This window comes from Lissotriton helveticus, chromosome 8 (genome assembly GCF_964261635.1).
Source record: "Lissotriton helveticus chromosome 8, aLisHel1.1, whole genome shotgun sequence".
Classification (NCBI taxonomy): Eukaryota; Metazoa; Chordata; class Amphibia; order Caudata; family Salamandridae; genus Lissotriton; species Lissotriton helveticus.
In genome coordinates, this window is record NC_136069.1 from 1,595,072,701 (window position 1) to 1,595,099,046 (window position 26,346).

The 26,346-nt window shown below is 51.1% G+C and overlaps 1 long non-coding RNA gene across 1 annotated transcript in view; it reads left to right on the forward strand.

Annotated features, from left to right (window-relative positions):
• LOC144773954 (uncharacterized) overlaps nucleotides 1–25,959 on the forward strand; it is a 200,848-nt gene extending 174,889 nt beyond the window's left edge. Inside the window, exon 5 of the long non-coding RNA XR_013600080.1 lies at nucleotides 25,880–25,959. This is a non-coding gene — a long non-coding RNA (uncharacterized LOC144773954). The remainder of the gene's footprint in view (nucleotides 1–25,879) is intronic.
• The last annotated feature ends 387 nt before the right edge of the window (nucleotides 25,960–26,346 follow it).

Here is a 26,346-nt window from a genome sequence, read left to right on the forward strand (position 1 = left end):
GGTGGTGGATGTGGTGGATGTAGTGGTGGTGGATGTGGTGGATGTGGTGGTGATGGTGGATGTGGTGGTGGTGGATGTGGTGGTGGTGGATGTAGTGGTGGATGTGGTGGTGATGGTGGATGTGGTGGTGATGGTGGATGTGGTGGTGGTTGATGTGGTGGTGGATACGGAGGCGGATGTGGTGGCGGATGTGGTGGCAGATATGGTGGTGGTGGATGTGGTAGTGTATGTGGTGGTGATGATGGATGTTGTGGTGGATGTGGTGGTGGATGCGGTGGTGGATGTGGTGGTGGATGTGGTGTTGAAATGTGGTGGTGAATGTGGTGTTGGTGGATGTGGTGGTAGTGGGTGAGGTGGTGGTGGATGTGGTGGTGGTGGATGTGGTGGCAGATGTGGTGGATGTGGTGGTGGATGTGGTGGCAGAAGTGGTGGATGTGGTGGTGGATGTGGTGGATGTGGTGGTGATGATGGATGTGGTGGTGGTGGATGTGGTGGTGGTTGTGGTGGTGATGGTGGATGTGGTGGAGGATGTGGTGGTGGTGGATGTGGTGGCAGATGTGGTGGATGTGGTGATGGTAGATGTGGTGGCGGATGTGGTGGCGGATGTGGTGGTGGTGGATGTGGTAGTGGTGGATGTGGTGGTGGCGGATGTGGTGGTGATGGTGGATGTGGTGGTGGGTGGGGTGGTGGATGTGGTGATGGTGGATGTGGTGGAAGTGATGGATTTGGTGATGGTGGATGTGGTGGTGGTGGATGTGGTAGAGGATGTGGTGGTGGATGTGGTGGTGGTGGAGGATGTGGTGGTGGAATGTGGTGATGGATGTGGTGTTGGTGGATGTGGTGGTGATGGATGTGGTGGTGGATGTGATGGTGTATGTGGTGGATGTGGTGGTGATGGTGGTGGATGTGGTGGTTGGTGGTGGTAGATATGGTGGTGGATGTGGTGGTGGGTGTGGTGGTGGATGTGGTGTTGGTGGGTGTGGTGGTGGTGGGTGTGATGGTGGTGGATGTGGTGGTGGTGAATGTGGTGAAGGATGCTGTGGTGAATGTGGTGGTGGTGGATGTGGTGGTGGTGGATGTGGTGGTGGTGGATGTGGTAGCAGATGTGGTGAATGTGGTTGAAGTGGTGGTGGGTGTGGTGGATGTGGTGGCAGATGTGGTGGATGTGGTGGTGATGGTGGATGTGGTGGTGGATGTGGTGGTGATGAATGTGTTGGTGGTGGAGCATGTGGTGGTGGTGGATGTGGTGGATGTGGTGGATGTGGTAGTGATGGTAGATGTGGTGGTGGATGTGGTTGTGGATTTGATGGAGGATGTGGTGGATGTGGTGGTGGAGGTGGATGTGGTGGTGGAGGTGGATGTGGTGGTGGATGTGGCGGTGGTGGATGTGGTGGTGGATGTGGTGGTGGATATGGTGGTGGTGGATGTGGTGGTGGTGGATGTGGTGGTGGATGTGTTGGTGGTGGAGGATTTGGTGGTGGTGGATGTGGTGGTGGGTGTGGTGGATGTGGTGGATGTGGTGGTGATGGTGGATGTGGTGGTGGATGTGGTGATGGATGCTGTGTTGGTGGATGTGGTGATGGATGTGGTGTTGGTGGATGTGGTGGTGGTGGATGTGGTGGTGGTGGTGGAGGATGTGGTGGTGGATGTGGTGGTAGTGGTGGATGTGGTGGTGGATGTGGTTGTGGATGTGGTGGTGGAATGTGGTGATGGATGTGGTGTTGGTGGATGTGGTGATGGATGTGGTAGTGGTGGATGTGGTGGTGGTGGATGTGGTGGTGGATGTGGTGGTGATGGTGGATGTTGTGGTGGTGGATGTGGTGGTGGATTTGGTGGTGGATATGGTGGTGGTGGATGTGGTGGAGGATGTGGTGGTGGATGTGGTGGTGGTGGAGGATGTGGTGGTGGTGGATGTGGTGGCGGATGTGATGGATGTGGTGGTGGTGGTGGATGTGGTTGTGGATGTGGTGATGGAATGTGGTGATGGATGTGGTATTGGCGGATGTGGTGATGGACGTGATGTTGGTGGATGTGGTGATGGATGTGGTGGATGTGTTGGTGGTGGACGATGTGGTGGTGGTGGATAGGGTGGAGGATGTGGTGGATGTGGTGGTGATGGTAGATGTGGTGGTGGATGTGGTTGTGGATGTGGTGATGGATGTGGTGTTGGTGGATGTGGTGATGGATGTGGTGTTGGTGGATGTGGTGGTGGTGGATGTGGTGGTGGATGTGGTGGTGATGGTGGATGTGGTGGTGATGGTGAATGTGGTGGTGGATGTGCTGGTGGTGGAGGATGTTGTGGTGGATGTGGTGAATTTGGTTGTGATGGTGGATATGGTGGTGGTGGATGTGGTGGTGGTGGATGTGGCGGAGGATGTGGTGGTGGATGTGCTGGTGGTGGAGGATGTTGTGGTGGCGGATGTGGTGGCGGATGTGGTGGATTTGGTGGTGATGGTGGATATGGTGGTGGATGCGGTGGTGGAATATGGTGATGGATGTGGTGTTGGTGGATGAGGGGATGGATGTGGTGTTGGTGGATGTGGTGGTGGTGGATGTGGTGGTGGTGGTGGAGGATGTGGTTGTGGTGGTGGATGTGGTGATGGTGGATGTGGTGGTGATGGTGGATGTGGTGGTGGATGTGGTGGTTGGTGGTGGTGGACGTGTTGGTGGATGTGGTGACAACAGGAGAAGGTCCCAAAATGGCGGGGCGCACACGTGTTTCCCCAACTCAAAAGCCATCAACCTGGATTCAACAGGCTAATAAACTAAAGTTTACGTGGTTACAGTATAGCCATTCACTGAGCAAATATGCAATAGATTAATACTACTTCTGAATATAGTTAAAGACGTACATGTCAGTTTGTTGAACACCTCGCTAAGAGACCTGCAACGTGTTTTAGAAAAGCACTTTAAAACGCAATGGCACATCCAATTTGAATCAACTCTAATGGACGGGTTGTTTTGTTTGCAGCAAGTTTCTTCAGCTTGAAGAAGGGATGAAGATTAGCACATTTATTTACCACAGCAGTTTTACTTAAAGTATCGGAGAGAGCAACAATACATTGAAGAAATGCAAAACTGAATCCGACAGACTATCGAATTAAGTTACAATGCACGAAAATGCATATTATTATTACACTATGGTGGCCACTGAACATCAGTATTTAATATTCTATTACCTGAGCACGAGGACAGAACACTTAAATATCTAAAGGGAAGTCAGGCCCTAGCGTTGGGGACGCAGTTGTTGCCGAGCAGCCCCGAGCTGCAAGAGAAACATTCCAAAAGAGCAGCGCCATCTTAAGAGCAGTTAGCAAAGCGGGGGGGGGCGCACAGCCGCCCTTGACGGTTTCCACGGCCCTCCTTACAGCAGCTCGGCGAATTGCGATGTGAGGTCACTGATGTTATGCAAACAGTGCAATTGTACCCGATATTTAACTTGAGAAAAATTTGTATTGACCGGAACATATTTTATTTGTACAGTAGGTATCAAACTCCACGTTCTATTCTCGCAGAGCAAGTAATTCAGCGGTATTTATCACTACCAATAAATTCCGACTCGGATGTTGCTGCCATTGGTCTCCAAGCCCCGTCCTTTTGCGATTGGGGCCGTGTTTTGGACTGAGGATGTCACAGAGAAAGAAATGGAAAAAAACACGCCCCCTAATCCAAAAAAGACGGGGCTTAGATCGTCATTGGGACCTCTTCACCAATGGCTGGCCAGCATTTAGGAGGCCAGCCAATGGAGAAGAGGGGCGTAAGTAACCTCGCTACTAAGAGACATTAAGTCTCCCATGCGAGACTGCGCATGCGCAGCCTACGCCAGTCTCGACCTAAAAACGATGAAAATCCACAATACTATACTTAAAAGTTCACTGTTCAAAAATACGTTGATTAAAAAGAGTTCCTCGTGTGGATAGCTCCGTCTGGGCTTCTAAGGCGTCGTGAGCACACAAATCCAAAAACAGTTCTGGCTGACCGCGGGGTCGCAGGCCAACTATGGTGTCAGAAAGACCTGCAAACAGTACCTTTCAGAGATGCAGGACGATGGGGCCATTGCAGGTCGAGCTCTTTTCTGATGGGAACCGGAGCGCTGGCACCAACAGGCGTTGGGTGCTGCAGTGTGAAGCGCAGCGGTGTGGCATACGGTGCCCCCAGGTCGCGGTGCGAGCAGAGTCTTGGTGGCAGCATCATATGGCATCGTCGGTGAGATCAGGGTTGCGATGCGAGAGGGTGGTGGTGCTCATCACAGTACTAGCAGGTCACGGTGCAAGCAGCGGCGTTGTCGTTGCAGAAGTGCTGTAGTCGGCTGACAAACTAGAGTCGATGACTAGAGTCGGTGGGCCAAGGATGTGGTGTGGGATGAGGGCGGTGCGTTGTGTAAACTTACGAGCGGTGCCCCCGAACCACGGTGCAAGCAGCGGCATCGATTTTGGCGGGAAGTGGCGGCGTCAGGAAGGCCATGGTGTCGCAGTGTAGCGAGGTGATGCAGAGTGCGAACCCACAGGTAGCGATGCAAGCAGCGGCTCGGTGATGGCATCAGCAGGCATCATCTGTGAGACCAGGGTCACGGTGCGGCGTGGCAGCGGTGCCCTCTGCACTACCAAAGCTTCGGCATGGAGCAAGGCGGTGCGGAGTGCGGTGCCCTCAGGTCATGGTGCAAGCAGTGGCCCGGTGATGGAGTCAGCAGGCGCCGTCGATGAGACCAGGGTCACAGTGGCAGAGCATGGCGCTCTTCGGGTTGCAGCACAAAACACACAGTCCCCAATGCTGCGGGTCAAAGAACCTGAAGTCTTTGCTGTTCCTGAGACTTCATGAACAGGGGGTGTTAGAACTGGCACCATTGGCGTGGGTCTCCCTTCCATTTTTTTCTGTTGCCTCATGTATTTTCTCTGGTATTAGATGCTTTGGGCACTGTGCCACTGCCATTCAGTGCACAGTGCAAGTGCTCCCAACTGTAAAGTGATGTATGGGTTAGTGATTCCATGTTTGGCTACTTGGTTTACTTGTCAGACCCTAGTCTAGTGCACTGAGTGTGCCAGGGCGTGTAATCCAAATGCTGCTGGTGGGCCTGCAGCACTGGTTGTGCCACCCACAGAAGCAGCCTTGTAAAATGTGTCTAAGGTCTGCCATTGCAGAGCCTGCGTGCAGTCTGGTACTGTCATGCTGACTGGGAAAGTGCACCCACTTCCCAGTCCTTAAACCTTCCCTTTTCTTCGTATCAGTCACCTCTCTGGTAGGCCCAAGGGCAGGGTGCATTGTAATTAAAAGGTAGGACAAGCCCTGATGTGTGTGGCATGTCCTAATAGTGAATTACAGCCATTTTCGTTTTTCACTATTGCAAGGCTACCTGTTCTCCATAGGCCAGAATGGGCTGTTAGAATTGTTACACGTTATAATCCTAACAGGCTCAGAGAACATGGTGAAAATTCGAGTTTAGTATGCCTGAACTCAGAATAATAAAATACATCTTTTAGTAAAGTTTATTTTAATATTCTGTGTTTGCAAATACCACTTTTAGAAAGTAGGTATTTGCTTGTCTAACCATTCAAACCTGCCTCTGCTAGTTTGTGTATTCCTATGTCTGGTTTCTGTGAGTGACAGGGCTGGGGAATTCCAGGAGACAGGCTGAGTCACCCAGTGGTGAATAGAGAGATCTGCATTTAGATGGGAGGGAGGAGTTCACCTGAACCTTGAATAGGTCTGTGCCTGCCTTCCACAATGCTGGCTCCACCCCCTGGGGTGCGGCTGATGTCTCTGCCCTGCACACTGAAAGAAGAGAAGGAGTCCTGTAAACAGAGTGCTCCAGGACTGTACTTGATTTCCACAATGCTGGCTCCATCTCCTGTGGGGCGTCTGATGTGCATGCCCTGCACTGTGAAAGGAAAGGAGAAGTCTGGTAAACAGAGTGCTTCAGAACTGGTTTGGACTGGGCAAAGGCCCGTCTCCCCTCAGAGAACAAAGGATTTCTGGGTAAAAATATTGGGACCCTGATCCCATGAAATTAGATCACTGGACTACCAGAAGAAACCTTTACTGAGGAGACGAACCTGAAGAAACTGAGGAGAGACTATTTGTTAGACCCGGCCTCGTGGCGTGGTCCTCCCTGACCCTTAGGCACTCCCGTCCGAGCTGTAGGCCACAACAGACCCCTGAGTCCCCTGGCCTAGCCAACCCTTCCCTCCATGTTACACACACCCGTCCCCGGACTGCCCCGTCCGTGCCTCCATCTTCCCGGCCGGTAGGCCCTGTGTGCCCACTTTCCTGCCTCTAAGATGGCCGCCCGATCCAGCGCAGCCTTGACCGAGAGGCGCCCCCCTGGCTGGGAGATAGCACGCTCCCCTTGAGGGGGAGAGGGAGGAGCAGTTTCTCTCACACCTCCGACCTCCCTTCGGGAGATGGGTTTTCGATCGCCCCTACGGCCACCCGGAGGGCTGGCTCCACGTCTGCTGTGTGTCTGGGACTCCTCCCGAACCTGACACGAATGGATCAAAGGGCCGCGTGGGAGGAAACCCTAACGAGCGGCCCCCAGGTGCCAAGACCCCCGCATACCAGAGCTCCGGAGATCAAAGAGGAGTAGTCCTATAAATGGGGATGGCCCGGGACTATCGACAGATTCGCTTCGAGAACGACGAGAGCCCTACTGAGTGACTCGTGGCTCCCCCTGTAACTCTGGAACACCTGAGCCCTGCTGAGTGACTCGCGGCTCCCTTGCAACTGTGGAACATCTGAGCCCTGCTGAGTGACTCGCGGCTCCCCTTGCGCCTTTGGAACACCTGAGCCCAGCTGAGTGACTCGCGGCTCCCTTGCAAGCCTTGGAACCCCTGAGCCTGCTGAGTGCCTCGCGGCTCCCCTAAAGATCGTAAGACCTCCGGCATCTTGCTTGAGCCCGGCTGAGTGACTCGCTGCTCCCTGACTCTCCTGGTCCTGCTGGACCCCCAAAGCTCACATCGTATCCCCCGGCTCGAGGATTGAGAGCTGTGCGCCGGATACACACCGATAGTGGCACTGAACCATAAGACTGTCCCGCTACCCCCACCCTGACCAAGACTCTCTGGGCCCTTGCCCTATTTGTACATACCTACCTTTGCCGATCATAAACATCCTTTTGAATCACGAGATAAAGAACGTTCTTAAGAAGCTACAGTGTGGTGTCTCTTTGTCGTGTGGTGCTGGTATAGAGTGTACGATTCTAGATTCGAGACTCTCCTCCTGAGAAGTCTTCCACCAGTGCTCGTCTTGGTACTTAGGAGGGTGGACCCAGGGTGGTCAGGTATACTTCCTGTTCGCCCCTGAGGTCGCCGTCCAACATTTGGTGGCAAGCGACGGGATACGAGCCACAATCTAGAGATCGTACAGTACACGACTAACGCACTACCGAGCAAAGACGGCAGAAGAAACCATCATGAGTACCATTGAAGTTGACGCGAGTACAGCATTCCGTGTAGAACAACTGGAGGAGTACTCGCACAAAGAACTAAAAGAATTTTGCAAAGAACTGGGAATCGCTACCACTGGCCTCAAAACAAAGGAAGACATGCAGAAAGCATTGAAAGCTTGGGTGGAGTCCGGAGTCCCCCGCACAGAAGGAGCGGCGGCGCAGCCAGACAAACCGGGACTCCCCCAGACAGAAAGCAGCAGCCAGGTACGAACAATCGTGCCAGACGGGGGCCTATCCCCAGAGGCGCTCGTGGATCGCGAAAGAAGTCGCCACCACGAGCTGGAGATGGCCAAACTAAAGATCAAAGGCGAAATAAAATTGGCAGAAAAGAAACTTGCGATCGAGCAAATGAAAGTACAAGGAGAATTGGAAGAGAAGAAACTCCAGCGGGAGCATGAAGGGAAGAGACTTCAACTGGAGCAAGAGCGAAGCTTGAAAGAGCTCGAGCTCAAGGCACGGAACGAAGAGAACCGGCCCCCGGGGAACCGAGGGACCGAACCCCCGACAGAGCCAAAGGTCCACATCCCCAAAGATGTGGTCAAGGAATACTATAAAAATGACGACATCCAACAATCGTTCAAGGCCTACGAAGTTGCCATGACCTCACACCGAGTCCCGCAGAAAGATTGGGGGGCCGGATTGTGGGGTCGATTCCTGAGCGAAGGGAGAGACACCCTGCTCGATCTTCCGTCCTCCGTGCAGACTTCCTACAGCCACATGAATGAGGCCCTCCTGACGAGAGACGGCCTCACCCCAGAAATGTACCGCCAGCGGTTCTGGGACCTCAAAAAGATTCCTAGCACCACCTGGGTGGAGTACGTAAACTTTTTTAGCCGAGCATTCGAAGGTTGGTTCAAGGGCAGCAAAGTGACCACCATGGAAGAACTAACAGACCTTATGCTGTGTGAACATTTGTCCACAAACTGTTTTGTGGAGCTACGCCAGCATCTGCTCGACAGCAAGTTCGCAGATCCGAGGAAGCTGGCCGTCGAGGCGGATCGCTGGGTGAACACCCGGGTCGCCCGGGGCCCCGTAGGTGATTACCCCCGCAACAATCAAGGACCACCCCGCCAGAGAGGGGGGGGGAACCCGGGAGGACCCAGGGGCGCCCAGTCCGGTCCCCAGCATAGCCCCCCGAGAAACCCACTGCCAAGTTTCCCCACACCTCCACCAGCTGCTGCTGGCCCCCCAGGTAGACAGCACCGAGTGACCATCACATGTTGGAGATGTCAAAAGCCCGGGCACTACGCCAGAGATCCCCAGTGCCCCCTGACGCCACGTATCCCGACCACAACTCCCCCGGCTAGGCAGATAGCGAATGTAGCCCTAGGGGTGGAATTGGAGGACACTGAGGGATGGGAACCTACTGCCATGACCCTAGTATCCCTGGGAGATAGGGAGATGGTCCCCGGGAATGCCCTGCCTACCAACACCAAGAAGTACCACCAGTTAGTAACAGTGGACACCGGAGCCACAGGTGTCCTTAGTCATTTAGTGCGAGAAGACCAAATCCTCCCCAATGTCCTGTGCCCTGTAATTTCAGCAGATAACATTGAGAGCTTTGTAAGGTAGCCCTGATACCATTCGAGTGGCAAGGAGTAGCAGTTAAATTGAAAGTGGCAGTACGGACCTCCCAGCCGGTCGACTGCCTCCTGGGGAATGACCTGGAAAGTTCTCCGTGGAAGCAGGTCGAGCGACGGACCCACCTCGGGATGATGGGCCTCCCCGAGTGGGTGTGCGCCACCACCCGATCTATGGCAGCCCGACTGCCCCCCCCGACGGGGAAGTCGAGAGTGAAACTGCCAGCCTCCCCCCTGTGGATGACGGCAGGGCCGACCCAGCCGAGACCTCCGACCTCTCCCCACGAGGAGAAGATGTCGCTGACAACGAACCCATACACCCCGACCCCGCACAGATCACCGAGCTGGGTGATCTGCCCGAATTGGCGTAGTGGCGCCACGAGGGGGGCCCCTCCCGGGAGGAGTTCTGCCGGGAGCAAGCTACCTGTCCTTCCCTGGCCGGACCCCGGCAGCAGGCCCAAGCCCAGGCCGCGGGCGACCAATCCGGAGAGCCCTGCTGAGTGACTCGCGGCTCCCTTGCAACTGTGGAACATCTGAGCCCTGCTGAGTGACTCGCGGCTCCCCTTGCGCCTTTAGAACACCTGAGCCCAGCTGAGTGACTCGCGGCTCCCGTGCAAGCCTTGGAACCTCTGAGCCTGCTGAGTGACTCGCGGCTCCCCTAAAGATCGTAAGACCTCCGGCATCTTGCTTGAGCCCGGCTGAGTGACTCGCGACTCCCTGACTCTCCTGGTCCGGCTGGACCCCCAAAGCTCACATCGTATCCCCCGGCTCGAGGATTGAGAGCTGTGCGCCGGATACGCACCGATAGTGGCACTGAACCATAAGACTGTCCCGCTACCCCCGCCCTGACCAAGACTCTCTAGGCCCTTGCCCTATTTGTACATACCTACCTTTGCCGATCATAAAGATCCTTTTGAATCACGAGATAAAGAACGTTCTTAAGAAGCTACGGTGTGGTGTCTCTTTGTCGTGTGGTGCTGGTATAGAGTGTACGATCCTAGATTCGAGACTCTCCTCCTGAGAAGTCTCCCGCCAGTGCTCGTCTTGGTACTTAGGAGGGTGGACCCAGGGTGGTCAGGTATATTTCCTGTTCGCCCCTGAGGTCGCCGTCCAACACTATTCCCAAGCTGAAGTGCTGCTTGGGGGATTGGCCTGCAGTGGTTGCCTTACTGCCAAAGGAAGGAGAAAGGAACTTTGAGTACTTTGCTTTCAACTTGTGAAGGATCTCCAAGGGCTTGGAAAAGAGCTTGCCTCCTGCTGAAGTCTCAGGGACAACAGACTTCACCCCCCCCCCCCGCTCCCCAGAGTTCTTTGGAAGTGCCTGCTGCTGTTTTGGGCCTTCTGAGAAACTGCGTGTCGCAAAGAGCTGGAAACGTGACTCAACGAGAAGAAGCGTGTCACCGTCGCTGTGCCTGCCGTCGCAACTCCGGAGAAAGGAGGGTGTCGCCGCTGGAACTGTCGCACTGCACCGCATCGGAGAGAAGTGTGCCGCAATGAAGAGGAAGCGTGTCGCCATCGCTGCTGCTGACGTCGCCACTCCGAAGAAGGAGGGTGTCTCCACTGTGGTCGTCGCACTGCACCGCATCAGGAGAAGAATCTTGCAACGAGGTTGGAGCGTGTCGCCATCGCTGTGCCTGCCGTCGCAACTCCGGAGCAAGGAGGGTGTCGCCGCTGGAACGGTCGCACTGCACCGCATTGATCAAGAGCACCTCGCATCCCCGAGAAGCGCACCGCCGTGGGAGCTGCTGCCGTCGCATCTTGGATGTCGCCGCTGTAGTTGTCGCATCGAGTGGAAGCTTCACGCATCGTGGAGAAGAGTGTCGCTACTGGAGCTGTTGCCGTCGCATCATAAGGGTGTCGCCACTGCAGTCCACGCATCGAACCGAGAGTTTCTCGCATCCCCGAGAAGCGCACCGAATCTGGAAGATCTTCACGCCTTTATTTCTTTGCACCTGACTTTGCTGCATTTCCCATTGCTGCGACATTGCTTGTCGTGGAAGCGCATCACAACTTAAGGTACATTGACGCAGAGTGTCGCATCTAAGAACTGAACTGAACTAAGCTTAAATCTACCATCTCAAAGTAATCATAGTGTGTATGTGTGTTGTTTATTGTCTTGTGGTAATTTTATATAAAGTCTACTTATTTTTTATATAAAGCCTGTGTGGTGTCCATTTGTAGTGTTGTCACTGGGTTACTGTATGTGGTCACAACTGCTTAACTTACAACGCCTCTGAAATAAGCCTTGACTGCTCGCACCACGCAACCTAGAGGGTGAGCAAGGGTTATTTTAGGAGTGCAATCCCCTTGTCCTGACTAGAGGAGAGGGTCCCTGCTTGTCAAAAGTACCTACCTGTGCCAACCAGAGACCCCCAAATCTAACAGGGGGCATGCTCTACCTCAAGCCCTTGGAGAGTCTCACCAATTTAGTTGCAGAAAACCAGTCCAGACCTTTCACTGCCCAAGACAGAAGCAGCCACTGCAGGTCAGCCCAGCAAAGCATGCAGCAAAGCGGTTGTTCCTTTTAGCATCTTCTCTGGCTCTTCTTCTGTGCAGTCTTGTTGATCCAGAGGAGTTCTAAAGTTCAGTGGTCTGGGACCCAGTATTTGTACACAAAAATCATTTGATCTTCCAGGCAGAGGGTGCCGGTGTCTGGCCAGAACCTGTTGGGCCCTCTCCGGTGTGAATTTCTGGCAGGGGTTGGAGATGCTTTGTCAGAGGCAGACCAGGCCCTTTGAGGTGCAGGAAATTCTCCCCCTGCTTCCCCCATCGTAACCCAGGTCTATTTAGCCCTCTCCTGACCTACCTAGATTATAGGTAGCCACCCTGCTTCCTAGCCATTGTTCCTCAAAAACCAGACAGACTATCCACATTCCAACAGAGGCACACAGGATGACCAAGCAAAATAATACCCACTTTCTAAAAGTGGCCTCTATGAACTCAGAATAAAAATGGCACCTTCGTTAAAGGCTGCGTCTTTAGACGCTGAGTTCAGGCATACCAAACTTCATTCACTTATACCTTTTTCGGGCTACGTACATGGGTGGCACAATTCGTGCTGCAGGCCCGCAAGTAGCAGTTGACTCACAAGCCCCAGCACCCACAGTGCCCTTTACTGGGGACTGACAAGTAAGTCACACATCCAATCATAACACAATTTACCACAGGAGCACCAGCACTTTACCACTGATCAGCAGTGTGAAAAGCACGCAGAAACTTTATACCAGCAACAAAAAGAGTAAAAACCGGGAGGGCAGAAAGCAAAAACTCGGGGGAAACACGTCAAAAGATGCCAAGTCTGACAACCCCTAATAAACCTAAAGACAGAAGTCTGGTAGACAAAATAGGGTTTTGCAGCAACCAGACAGTTGATACAGAGGAATTGTGTTGGCATCCTGTTTCCCTCGCTTTCAAGTGCGTTCCCGGTGTTTTATGTAAACTCTAGCAGACCTGTCAAGCATGATTTGACACTTCATCAGAATTTGACACTATAATGTCAAAAAGAGGCCCACTAAGATGGGAGCCTGCCTGGCTGGGGGAGACAAAGGCAGGGCCATGCCCAGGTGTCTGTGGCAGAGAAGGCCTCTGTGAAGTTAATGCAGTTCCTGGGCCCAACTTACCTGGTCATCCTGTCAAGGGGATAACAACACCTCCCCACACCCAGGTCTTTGTTCTCTGATCTGGGAGTAGTTTTCAAACTTCTTCAAATGCTAAATACTGCCTGTCTGATGTGGGAGAGCAAAGGCAAATGTAGGCCTCAGGAACATCAGGTAGGGAAAGGGTAACTTCCTAAGAGTTACTTTTCTTAATATTCATGAAATATCGAACTTCACCACCATTGAATTGGATTTTATTATTTCTCTAGCTAGTCCCATTCCCAACATACAGTATTAGGATTTGTAATCTGGTTTCCTAAATAGGGCAGCTAGGCCTGTCACAGTGAAAATAGCTTTTGAGTACTAGTCACTGTAAGGACATATTAACATTACATTTCTACATGTCCTACTTCTATATCATGCACCCTGCCTTGTGAGCGACAAGGCCTACATAGGAGTGGCTTATTAATACTCAAAAGGGAGGTTTTGACCTGCCAAAAGGGTTTACTTTGACAGGTCGAATTGCAGTTTGTACACTGCTGCAGTCAGGCTACATGCCATGTTTGCACTGGTACTGTAGTGGATGGCACAATAGGTGCTGCAGTCCACTGGTGGTATTTAACTTCCAGGCCCTGGGTATATTTTGCACCATATGATAGGGACTTATAGGTAAGTTAACTATTCCTATCAGGTGTGTACCAATTTCATAATGTTGAAAGGGGGAGCACAGGCACTTTACCACTGGTTTAGCAGGGGTTAAGTGCACATAATTCTACAGCCAGTTCTACAGCTAGCAAAAACAGTGGAGGCAAATATGTGGGGTACACCATGCAAAAGATGGTCATTTTATACAATGGACAAAAGGCTCACCTTCTCTTAGAACATCTCCACTGTAATACTGGTGAAAGGATTGCCCTCAGAAGTACCACTGCCTTTCTTATAGCAGAGAAGATGCCCTACGGCTGGGGATCCTGCTCTGCCAGACCTTCACACTCAGGAACAAACAAGACTCTATGACAGCAAGGGACTAGTCTGTCCTACTTTTGGGTCAACATGATGAGCCAAAGATGGAGATTGTTTTTTTACTTTACTTTCTCTGATTTCAAGGTGAGAGGATTTTGTAGAGTGAACTATGTGGTAATCTTGCTGGGGTAATGGGAGTGTTAAAGGAAAGGCTCTAGAATCCCCATTTGTTTCCATTGAACTGTAAAAATATTTCAAAGTATATCAGTTGTTAGGAAAACACAACGGAAGCACATTTTTTGTAGTTGGTAAGTGTGATGGAAACAAAGGTTTTAATAGGATCATAACAAATCATAACACATTGCCGGCCCGACAAGGACCAACTGCCCGATGATGAAGCATGACATCTTTCGGGGTGTGTGAGGGCAACACGGGCCAAGACTTGTTCTTCCCTCTCACTAGTGGGTTCTAGGCCTAGGATCCCTGTCTTTCCTTTTCCTTCTCTTTCTTCTAAGGGAGTGAGTGACACACCGTACCCCTCCCTAGGAACAGTGTCCCCGTCTTTTTGATCTTCCGTCTAACTCTTGGAGCATGGGCACTGGACGTTTAATCAGCTCCTGGTCCCCCCCTCTCTTTCCTTTTTGACATTAATAATAGTGAGCTACTACCACACCATGCCTTAGAACTACATTTGCAACAGTGTGCTAAAGTATGCACCACCCCCTTACAATTCTCCTTTTGAAAAGGTGTGCCTCATTTGCTACACGTGCTCTTTGTGTGATGCTTGGATCTCACTGATGTAACACTGATGGCAGCATCCCACTAGGAAAAGTGTTCCAGTACCACTGAGTACAGTAGAAGAAAAGGGAGGCATGGAGTGAAAAACAATGAAGATTATGTTATATTCGATCAAAGTTAGAAGGAAAAACACTGCAGGTAACTAACACAAACTGATCCTTGTGTGATTTTTTTCAGTAATTAAAACAATAAATATATATGTGTGAAACAAAAATCCTTAAATCAAAAACCACTTTAAACTGAAGCTGTCTCTCAGTGAAGTCTTTACTTCATCTGATATTGTTTGTTTAAATTTCACTAATCCAGGTTCAATAATGTCAAAATGGCTTATCGCTTGCTTCTAATATCTACTGTGATCAGTTTGTCAAATGTTTATATGCTGGACAGGCCACCTCGAGCACTCATCCTTCTGAGGGTAGATAATTGAGTACCAAAAATTGTGCATTATATTACCTGTTATTTATAGCACTTTGAAACGACTGTAGTATTACACACTATGTAAACAAAGGCCATATAATTGGAGCAACCTTTGTCAATACTATCAGTGCCACATAAGGTAAAATAGAATTGTAACATGTTCCTCATTAGTTCAAGTTAGGCCAAGACTGTTCTCTGGGTTACATGCAATCCAACCATCACTGTTCAATGCTAGCGCCTTTCAAAGAAGCAGCCCTAAAACATGCAAGATTGTCGTCAAACAATGTAAAAAAAGGAAACTGACTGCCTCAGTGGTTGCAAGGCCTGCAAGCTGTGACAGGGCTCGCTATGACAAGCATCTGGGAGCACTGCAGCTCCTACCAGCAGGCTGAGTGCTGCTTAAAATCCTTAGGCACAAAAAATGGAGATATGAGGATAACTGGAAATTCGACACTCATACCCTTGTTAGGAAGTGCCAGGACAAGCTTGCTACTGTGAGGGGGTTATTTTCAATTTGGAATTAAATGTGCGTCATTGTGAGTCATTTGCAATGAAAACGAGAAAGCTGTGGCATTATGGGGCTTTTTTAGAAACCACTTGCGCAACATGTACGTCACTCACTTTTTCCCATATTAAAAGTCACGCACTGGCGGCGCAAGGGGCTTGTAAATAAACCGCTATGTTTTTCTGGCTTAGGTTAACTAGTCCTCAAGTCAGCTTCGACTACATTTTGTAATGCAATGTATGCAGTTTTATAATATGCATTGTATGTTTATAGTTCATTGACACTGCACGCAACAAAATGGGCACTGCTTGTTTTTGTAAAGACGTTTGTTCTTGAAGAACTCCATAGGAAGCCTTTAGATACTTTTCAAGGCTCATCCTCGCACACTGTTGTCTATTCACTCATGATGAGTCTTTTCATTGTTCATACATGTTTGCTCTGCCAGCTCCGGTAGCACTTGCTCAGAAGGGGTGATTCAATATTCATGTAGTGGGATAGTGCTAGGATAATGGGATTATATAAGGCTTGACAATGCTGAAGTGTGATTTGTTGCAGAAAGAACAATTGATGGATGGAATTCTGAATAATGTAAAACATTCTCCAGTCCAGAGATCTGGGCCTACATCCATCATTTGTTTGCCCACCAGTCCTTTCCAGTTTGGACCCAGCCATATGCAAATCAGTCTTGACCCTGTTCCCCATGGAACAGTCCAGACTGAACTGCCTGGCCAGGTCCTCCCAGGACCGGAAACAAGCATCCAAATTTCGGTGTTTCACCCCTCATAAGCCAGCATAGCTTGACTCCAGTGCCATGGAGAGCACGGGACACGTGTCTGGGCATACTCTTCCCAATAGGAGTGACAAATGCAAAAAGAACAATTGATGGAAAGAATGCTGAACAATGTCAAACATTCACCCCCAGTACAGAGATCTGGGCCTAAATCCATTATGTTTTTGCTCACTTTGCCATTCCAGTTTGGACCCAGCCATATGTAAACCGAACTGCCAGGCCAGGTCCTCCATGAACGTAAACAAAGCAACAAGTGATTTGTTGTCATGTTGATGCTATTGCTCACACCATACTGATAATGCAATTCCTATTACTTTCCATGGTAACATTTACTATAAAAGACCATCAGTTTGGGGGTGAGTCTATTTTTTTGGGTGTCTACGAGGGATCCTGCCTGATTTTTTACTTATTTACTGCACATATTGGACTTAGTCTATTTTTCAGTTTTTGCTTATTGCTTCATTTATTTAAATTGGGAGAGTCTACATGGCAATTGGTTTCTATGTTCTTTGACTGATCTATTGAGACTATTATATTTTTACCTTTCTGTATTGCACCTTAATATTTTAATAAATATTCACTGTTTTTCAAAAATACTGATCTCAAACTCCTTTCGAGTCCCTTCTTACTTATTAATTGAATTTTGAAATGCTGTTTTGAATCTTGCCTTCAGGGATATCCTGACTCATCTATTCTGGAGGTCAACACTGTCCCTGACTCCACATATGCACACTACATAACTGCATTTAGAGAGTAACAAGCATTGGCAAAGCCATTTGATCTTGCCTTTTTTGCTTTGCAAATGCTGTTTGTTAAAGCTGTTCAGCATCGGCAAAAAGAAACAAGCAAAACCAATAGATCTTCACATATGAACCCTGGAAACCCATTTCAAGATGGTCACTGATTTTTTTTTTTTTAAACTCTTTATTAGCGACTGCAGATCATCACAATATACAATCACACATTCTATCAGTGTACAGTCTTTTCTTTTAACTCCCTCAACTAGTAACTCCGGGCCATCAAAATGCAGCTGTAAAGGTTTGTTACTAACATATCAGATAAGTCATGCACTTTCTTAACCGTAAAACAGTACAGTCCATTCACCTCCCGTATAGTGTCTCTTACATTATTGTGCATCTGGCTGATATATGTAACAATAGTCCATGATCATCTCGGTCTGACCTTTCCCCACCCACCCCTCTCCCTCCACCCCTTTTTGTACGTCTCCTGGTCCATTCAAGTATTCGGTATACTGTCCAGGCCTTATTCATTAACATCTCAGCTAGTGTATTTATGCTCAGCTGATCAACCTGCACGCTATCTGGGCTAGGTCGCTACACATCCATCCCACCTCGCTCCCCGCTCTGTCTCTCCTAGGGGCCGCCTGCATGAAGTGGCTCTTGCTCTCCCTCCATTTCCTCCACCTCCAGTAGCATCTGCTCCCACTCCAGCGCAATCGGGTATTTCTGTTGTCCTCCCTCTTCCTCCCTACGCAAAACCATTCCCTCTGCTCTACCCCATCTGAGTAAGTCAGAACGCCATACCTCTAGGTCTGGAGGCCTGGCAGACTTCCACCTCATAGTCAGGACCATGATTGCCAACAGCAAGGATAAGTCTAGGAACTTCACCTGGGCCTTGTGGGATTTAGGGTGTTTCCGATGACCAATCAGGCAAGGAAGTACCTCCTCCGGGACCGGGAGGGCCGTGATTGTACTAAGGGCCTGACAAATCCTACCCCAGTAGCACCACAGACGAGGGCATGCCCACAGCATATGGATAAGGCCGGCCTCGTCGGCTCTGCACCGAGGACAGCAGTGGGGGGAGTCTGGAAACATTTTATGTAGTCTGTGGGGGGTAAGATATGCCCTGTGTAACACCATGGCTTGTATGAACTTAAACTTAACGTTCCGAGATACCTTTCTAGGGTGTTCTAGGATAACCTTTCAAGCTCCCTCTGTCAGTACCTCGCTGGAGTCTAATGTCCAGGAGTCCCGGAGTGAGTCGAGAGATATTGCAGCATGTTCCCTGATCCCAGTGTAGAGCCAGTGTACCAGGCGCCCCCCATTACCCATATAATAAAGAAGGTGTACCAGTTTGTGCTGTGCAGGTTTAACTCGCTGTGGGGCCCAATGAGTTCGTACGTAATGTAACACTGTGGCATGTAGGATGTAGAGCCTCGGGGGTGCCCCCGTGATTTGCAAAAAGGAGTCGTGATCTAACAGTGCGTCGTCCCCAAAAAAATCACCCACTGTGTCTACCCCTGCATCAGTCCAGGGTTGCAATCTGCCTCGTGTCAGTCGTCCTTGCGGCGTCGGCACGACTAGTAGAGGTATGTTGTCAGCGTACGGCAAGGCCTCTGACGTGTACGCCAGTGCTTTCCGCCAGCACAGTAGGGCCGTGTGCAAGAGAGGGTGGCATTCCCGATGGATCCTGGCTCCAGGCAGAAGCAGAGAGTGCAGTTCGCCCCGTGCCAGTCTATCAGACGTGAGGTCAATCTCGTGTAGATCCCTACCTGCAAGCCATCTCGCCAGCCACTGAAGCTGGCTCGCGTAGTAGTACCCCCGAAAGTCCGGTACCCCTAGGCCTCCCCGTCTGGTACTCAGTTGTAGTTTCCGGAGACTAATTCTTCTCCTTCCGTCCCCCAGACCAGCGTGGTTAGGAGCGTATTCAGCGTATTAAAGTCTTGTCGAGGGATAAGGACTGGTAGGTTGACGAAATAGTAAAGTATACGAGGGAGCATCACCATCCTAGAGACGGCAATTCTACCCATGACTGTTAAGGGTAGTGACGTCCAGAATCCCACACTACCGCGCAGACCATTAATGGCTCTACCTATGTTGCCCTCTATCTGATCCTCAGGCAATCTGTAGACATTAATACCCAGGTATTTAAATGTGGACTGCGCAATTGGAATCAAGTGTCCGCCAAAATGAATATGTGGGGGGTGCTGTAGTGCCCTGAAGTAAAACCCTGTAGATTTTGCCGGGTTAACGGCTAGTCCTGACACAGCTCCGAAGCGGTCAAGTATGGCCGTTATCGGCGCATGATCCCCTTCCAAGTCTCGGCAGTACAGCAGGCTATCGTCCGCATAGATCGAGATCAGGTTGTGGGTCCCTCCTATGGAGATGCCCACCCTCTCTGCGCGCGTTATGAGAGCGATAGCCAAGGGCTCTAGCGTCAATACAAATAAAAGGGGTGACAATGGGCAACCCTGGCAGGTACCCCTGTGTATGGGGTAGCTGTCCGAGATGTATCTGCCGGTACGTGCCCTAGCAGTGGGGTTTGTGTATAACAGTCGTATCATTTTAAGCAGTGAATCCGGGAAGCCGAAGCGCCGCAACACCTCGAACATAAACGCCCATGCCAGGGAATCAAACGCCTGCCGGAGATCCAGTGCGACACAACCAGTCCTGGGCATTTCCTGCGGCGTGGCCGCCATTAGAGAATAGAGAATGGAGTCTCCGCGTGTTTTGGGAGGTACTCCTTCCGGGGAGGAAACCACACTGGTCTGGGTGAATCAGAGCAGGGAGTCTGGCCTGTATTCTTAGAGCAATGGCCTTACTGAGTATCTTATACTCTGTGGATAGCATTGAGAGGGGTCTATAGTTAGTCAGTTCCAAAGCGTCCTTACCAGGTTTAGGGATGGAGGTAATGAGGGCCTGCATCGTTGATTCAGGTAGATGCCCAGACTCCTACGATGTCTTGTAGACTGTCTCTAAAACAGGTACCAGGGTGTCAGAGTAAGTCTGGTAGAACTCCACCGGGAGTCCATCCATCCCCGGCGTCTTGCCATGATTAAGGGATCGGAGTGCTATTCGTATTTCTTGCTGAGTGATGGGTCCGGCCATCCCCTCTCGCTCATCTCTGGTCAAGGTCGGAAGAGGCAGATCTCGCAGGAAGTCGCTGACCTCATCGGCAGCAGTCTCGGGGAAAGGAGCGTATAAGGCCTGCAGGTGATCTCGGAATGCCATGTTAATCTCTGACTGTGTGTGTACTAGTCTGCCCGACCCGTCTCGAATGTATGTGATAACCGGGGTATCTGGGCGGTCTCGCACCAGGCGGGCTAGCAGGGCCCCGGATCTGTCTGATTCAGCCTGCTGTCGCCATAGATACTCTTTATGGTCTATAAAGTAAAGTAAAGTCCACATTTGTAAAGCGCACAATCACCCGTAAGGGTCTCTAGGCGCTGGGGGCCGTCGGGAAGATTAAGTGAGCTATTGCCCAGAGTCACATGGTGCTGGGCTAACCTGCCGCCGGAGCCGGGGATCGAACCGTGGTCCCCAGATTCCAACGTCAGTCGCCCTGGCCACGGCGCCACACCTCTCCCATTGGTCTATGACCCGTAACGTTTCCAATACCTCCGCGAGTTCGATATTGCTAGTCTGTAGATCCCCCTTTTGGGTAGGATCCACGGTCGCCTCCCTCTCTAGGGTTTTCAACCGATCTTCGACCCCGCACAATTTCTTGTGAATTTCCTGCCGGGCTCCCACCAGTTGTCCAATGGCCGCCCCCCGCATCACCGCCTTCATGGCATCCCACACCACCAGGTTGGAAGTTGCCGTGTCCCAGTTCTCCCGGAAGTAGTTATCTAGGGCCTCTGACAGTGTCCTGCGGAAGGGGCCATCCTCCAAGAGCTGCGGGTCGAGCCGCCAGGTCGGCACCGGGGTCGGCACCCTACCCCATTGCAGGTCTAATGTGTGTGGTCTGTGATCCGAAAAGGTTTTAGCCAGATACTCGGATGAGGAGCACTTGGACAACAGAGATGTAGAGCACAGGAATCTGTCCAGTCGTGTGTGTAAGTTATGTACTGGTGAGTAGTAAGAGTATTCTTTGTGGGTTGGGTGTAATGCACGCCACACGTCTATCAGTCCCCATCCCGCAAGCCATGTTTGAAACATGTCCGTTGTTCTATGTATTCCAGTCAGTTGTAGGGGGGGGGGTGTGATCTATCCAGCCTCACATCCAGTGCCATATTCCAATCCCCTCCCAGGATCCAGGGGACGCCCACCCAGTCTGCCAATGCCCGACCAACCCCAGCGAGGAATGTGTCCTGATCAAAATACGGGGCATAAACACTACCCAGGACCACCAGGGTGCCATCTAGTGTACCCTTCACTAGGACATACCTCCCCTGCTCATCCACCCTCCGATCTAATTCTACAAAAGGGGTACTATGGCGTACCCAAATAGTAGCCCCCCTGGAGAAGGCGGAGTAGGAAGTGGAAATTACGGTTCCCCTCCATTTCTTCCGTAAGGTGTTTGCTTCGGACACTGTCAAGTGCGATTCCTGCATGAAGGTGATTTGAGCGTGATTACGTAATAAAAATGCATGGATCCGGTGTCTTTTCTGAATGGCCCCCAGCCCACGCACATTCCAGGTTGTCAGTCTATACCTCGCTATAATGTCAGCCATAACCGGGCCCAGGTATAATCACTATAGGGCGCCATGCACCTCAGAGCGCACGACGCAAGTGCCTGCCAGGAGACGTACTTCAACCCTCCCCAGAACAAAACTAACCTGGCACAGCTTGAAAACATTGCTGAGCCGAACAAGAAAAACTGCAACAGAACCAACCAGATATGTGTGCATACGCCAGTGGGGGGGTGGCCAGGCCCTGATCTAACCCAAGTAGTCATTCAGTTCGGTGCCGCCGGCTCAACGGCGCCGCCAGGGGCGTAAATATCAGGATAACAGTTCCAAGTATCCTCCGGGGGGTCCCACTCCAGTGTCAAGTTCTCTCGGGACCCCTTCTACATTGCCCTTATCTTTACCAGTGTCTCCTTTGCGAGGCACATATACTCTGTCCTGTCCCTCACAGGTGTTCAGTACTTTGCAATATTAGCCTCTCACCCATTCCTGCCCTCCTCCCACCCGTGTGTGTGCTGCCATCCGGCAGGTAACAGAAAAAGGATATCAGTGATCTTCAGGGTATGCCGTTTCTATCTCCACCGGTGATCACTCGCGTCCATTGTCCAGTAGTTCATCCGCAGCTCTGGGCGTCACAGTCGGGAACAGTACCATACTGTGTTCAGAGTCCGAGTGGATCGTACTATCATCCGTGTCCGTATTAATAGTAGCCCGATCTTCCCTGAAGTTGCCCACCAGGGCGATGGCTCCCCGCTGTCCGTCTTCCTGCTGTTCTCGCGAGGGCCTCCTGCGTCCCGGCCCCGTGCCCGAGGCGAGGGACGCCACATCCGCTTGTTCCGAGTCTGGTTGGGGCGTATCCGCCGACGCTCCCGGGGTTATGGCCTGGTCACCCTCAATGTCCATCACCTCAAGCCATTCCTCCACGTCAGTAGGGCTTTCGAAGAAGTGTGTCTTCTTATCGTACACTATCTTGAGGCGGACCGGAAATAGTAGAGCATACCGTAACTTGGCCTTCTGGAGTCTCTTCTTTATCTCTAAGTACGATGATCGTTGCTTCTGTACCACATTAGTATAGTCTGGATACAGGGAGATGCGCCGATTTTCGAACTCTATGAGGGATTTTTCTCGGGCCTTTTGCAGCAAGGTGTCCCTGTCTCTATAATTGAGTATCCGGACGATCAGTGGGCGCGGCGGCCGGCCAGGTTTGGGCTGCCCAGTGGGGACCCGGTGCGCCCTCTCCACACAGAACAATGATGATAGTCCCTCAGGGGCCACATAGTTGCGAAACCACTGTTCCATAAATTCAGTCGCGTGGGCCCCCTCACTGCGTTCCGGCAGGCCAATGACGCGAATGTTATTCCGCCGATTTCGGCCTTCCGCGTCCTCCACACGGTCCATCAGGGACACTACCTGTTGTTCAGCTGTTGGACGGAGGCCGCGTGGTCCGCAACCGTCGGTGTCATATCTGCTATCGCCATTCCTTGGTCTTTGACTTTGTCGGACAGTTTAGTATGGTCAGCTTTCAGTAAGGAGAGGTTGGAAGTCAAGGTACCTAATTGCGATTCCATCGCCGCCCTAGAGTCTCTGATCTCCTTTTAAATTAGGTCCAGTTTGTCCATTTGTTGGTCCCCTCCGGGGTTTTTGCCTGACGTCCCCGGGAGGGTCTCCCCCTCTGCAGTCGCCTGGGAGGCCACATCCATATTTGGGCCTTCTCGGCTGTCCGGTGGTTTGGCAGTTTTTCGCCCCATGGCCGTTACAGATCGGATACGTTCAGCCGTGCCGGGAGAATGCCCCACAAACTGCCGCCGATATCGCTGGGTGTCCCTGCCAGTACTCGTGCCCACTGCCGCTCACCCAGGGGGACCTCCCACAGGGCCTACGCTCTGGGAAGCCCTTCGCTCCGATGTCCGATGCGCCACAGTGCTTAGGGTTCCAGCGCAGTCCAGGCCGCCTCAGTGTCGGCACGGTATCCCGGTCCCCCGGGGTTCTCGTCAGTCAATGGCAGGAGATGGACCCAGAAGTACCCAGGTGTCCAGCCCGCCTCGGCAGTCAACCGGGAGAAAAGAATGGGGAGATGAAGGGAGCGGGTTTGGGGGGGAGCGCCACACAAATGTGACCCAGTTATCGTCACCCCCGCTTCCCTACCTTCAGCGGTGTTGCTGCGGAGGTGCCGTCCAGCGCACAGGGTCCGCCAGTCCCGCGCCGCGATGTGTGCAGGTTGCGCCGCTCCCAGGCGCCCCCCGCAGACTGGACGTTGCGGTCACAGGGCAGTTCTTCCAACGATGGGCACCCGGGCAGTCCGGCTGAGGCTCCGGGCGCGCAGCTGCTCACCCCGGTCCAGGTGCGGCACTTCCGGGCTGTCGTACCCGAGGTCTCCCGGGCCCACTCTAAACTCCAGTCCCCGGCTGCCCACGAGGAGGGAGGCCGCAAACGCCTCGGGCGTAAACTCCGGCCGTTCTCCCTCGCTTCTCCTCCAAACTTGGACCAGGGGTTCCGAGTGTCTCTGCGGCTCCCAAGCGGCCTGCTACGATTCGATTGGGCCCCCCCAGAAGCTCCTGTCAGGATGGTTAAGCCCCGGCGGCACCGGAGCTCTAGCAGACTCCGTCCGCCATCGTAGCTTGCTAGCCACGCCCCCCCAAGATGGTCACTGATGTTTACTTATGTATTGCGATACAAACGTCATGAGACATACACGCAGGCAAGCATTGTGACGCACACCCTTGGTATGTGTCTTGACGAATGATGGTCATTTTTAATGTACTGTTCTAACAGGGCTGATTGCCTTGTTTGGAATGTAAAATAAAATGTAAAAAAGATACAAAAATGCATGCAGAGCAAAAAAGGATGCAAGCGAATAGGCAGCATTTGAAAGCTGCTGGTCCTTTATATAAAAAAGTGATTAAATACACACACAGACCACAGCCAGAAGGATATTGAGCGGACGCATAGTGGGGCAGGAAGGATTTGAGAGTGGGGCGGCATGTGAAAAGAGGGAAGGGAGCAAGGAAACATGTTCACTCTCATGTAGTGCCCAAAACAAATTAAACAAGCATTGGCATAGCCAATAGGTCTCGCCTGTGGGACCTTATAAGTGTTTAGCCATGCAACAGTTAATGTTATTGCATCAAGGATATTGTGTTGGATAAGTAAACACTTACCCCAAAGGGAAGACCTATTGGCTATGCCAGTGCTTGTTTAAGCTTTCAGCCATGTTGCACAGCATGTGGGCTGCTATATAACTCTAAAACATTGATAAAGCCAATAGATTTCGCATAGTTGTGACCTATAGGCTTTGACAATGCTTGGAATCTAGTATATAGAGCTAGATAAGGCATTTTCAGAGCCAGCAAATCATCTGTGATAAGATATACTTCACTTCACCCAGTTCAGGGTGCAGGTGATCAGAGCCCGCAGGGAGACGGCACTGGAACGTCCCATTAATAAGCGCGCCGCCCTGCTCTCACACATGTACCCTGTGTGCGAGCACTGGCGAGATTCGCACTTCATTCTCTTGTCCCAGGGCTCCCGATCATTGGCATAGGTGTTTCCCATCTCGATGGGTTGAAGGACCCTCATCCTTCTGAAGTGTTGGTCTCATAACACTGTAATTTAACAGCGCACGAAAGCGGCAAGCACCTCAAAAGTGCTCATGATCGTTGAAGAGGTCCATACCACCCCTGGATGTGGACCAGGACGCAATATGAAAAATATTAAATAAAAAAGCAATAGCTCACGGGAGGCAAATCACCGTGCTGCTGTGGGAGACATGGGGGAGAAACATTGAGCAATGCATTTTTCAAGCCTATTGCCTCCGTTAGTCGCTCTGTTTAATGCAATAAACAGGAGCCAGGGCTGCGAGACAAGCAGACTCCCTGTCTTAACTCTGAGCTCTTGTCGGCGCTGCTGCGTTAACGGAATATGTGAGAGCTATCAGGGCTTGCTATCCAGCGAGGGATCTGAGGGGTGTGGGAGCGACCGTCTGCTAGATTCTCTTAAACTAAACAAGGAGGGGGGAGGGGGGGAGGGGAAAGGAAGGATGTGGTGCTACAAGCAAAGATGCTGAATTCCAAACTGAGTAACCAGGTTCTAGTCTCAGCATCGCCTGCCTCAACATCCTGCGATTCTGGGCAAATCAATTAATCTCAACATGCCTATACAGCATGAATGTGAACATGTGTAATGTAACTAGTACTATTGCAGAGCACCCTAAAGAAGCAAACAAAGATTACATAATACATATATCACAGCGGATCGATACTAGTTAAGAGGCAATCAATACGTACTTGGTGCATGCGCCACACACAGCAGGAAAGTGACGCCATTTTACGCACTAAGCAACAAATAAGGGTGAGAATCATTACAACTAATGCTAAGTAATGGGGGGCTAAAAGCCACTTTTAACATTTTTTTTTTCCTTTTAGATCAAACAAATCGTCAACATAGCGACATCGCATGTGGGCTGCCTGTAAGTCTCGACCTAAAAAAGGTGTGCCCAATTTAGTCTGTAGTAACCAGCTGGATTCCAAACTGGTCTTCTGGGTCATGCAGTGTTCACAGTATAGGATACGTGGGAGCATCACGTTTAAATGAAAAAAAGCAGCCCTGTAGTATAATATATATTTCTTTTCTTTACATATATCACTGGGAAACGCTTCAGGACTCAAGACACTGGACCTTAAAAATGAATGCAACATGTTTGGAAATCTCCCAAACTCAAAATAAACGCGCAACATTAACTAGTGCTTTGAGAAGATTTTGTACATCCCAAAATGAATTTTTAAGACAAATAAAATATCCTTTTTTCCAATGTCATTGTATTACATGTAAATATTTACGGCAAAGTGACATCCGCTTTTCATTGCTGTTAACATGTATGCCACGGTGCACA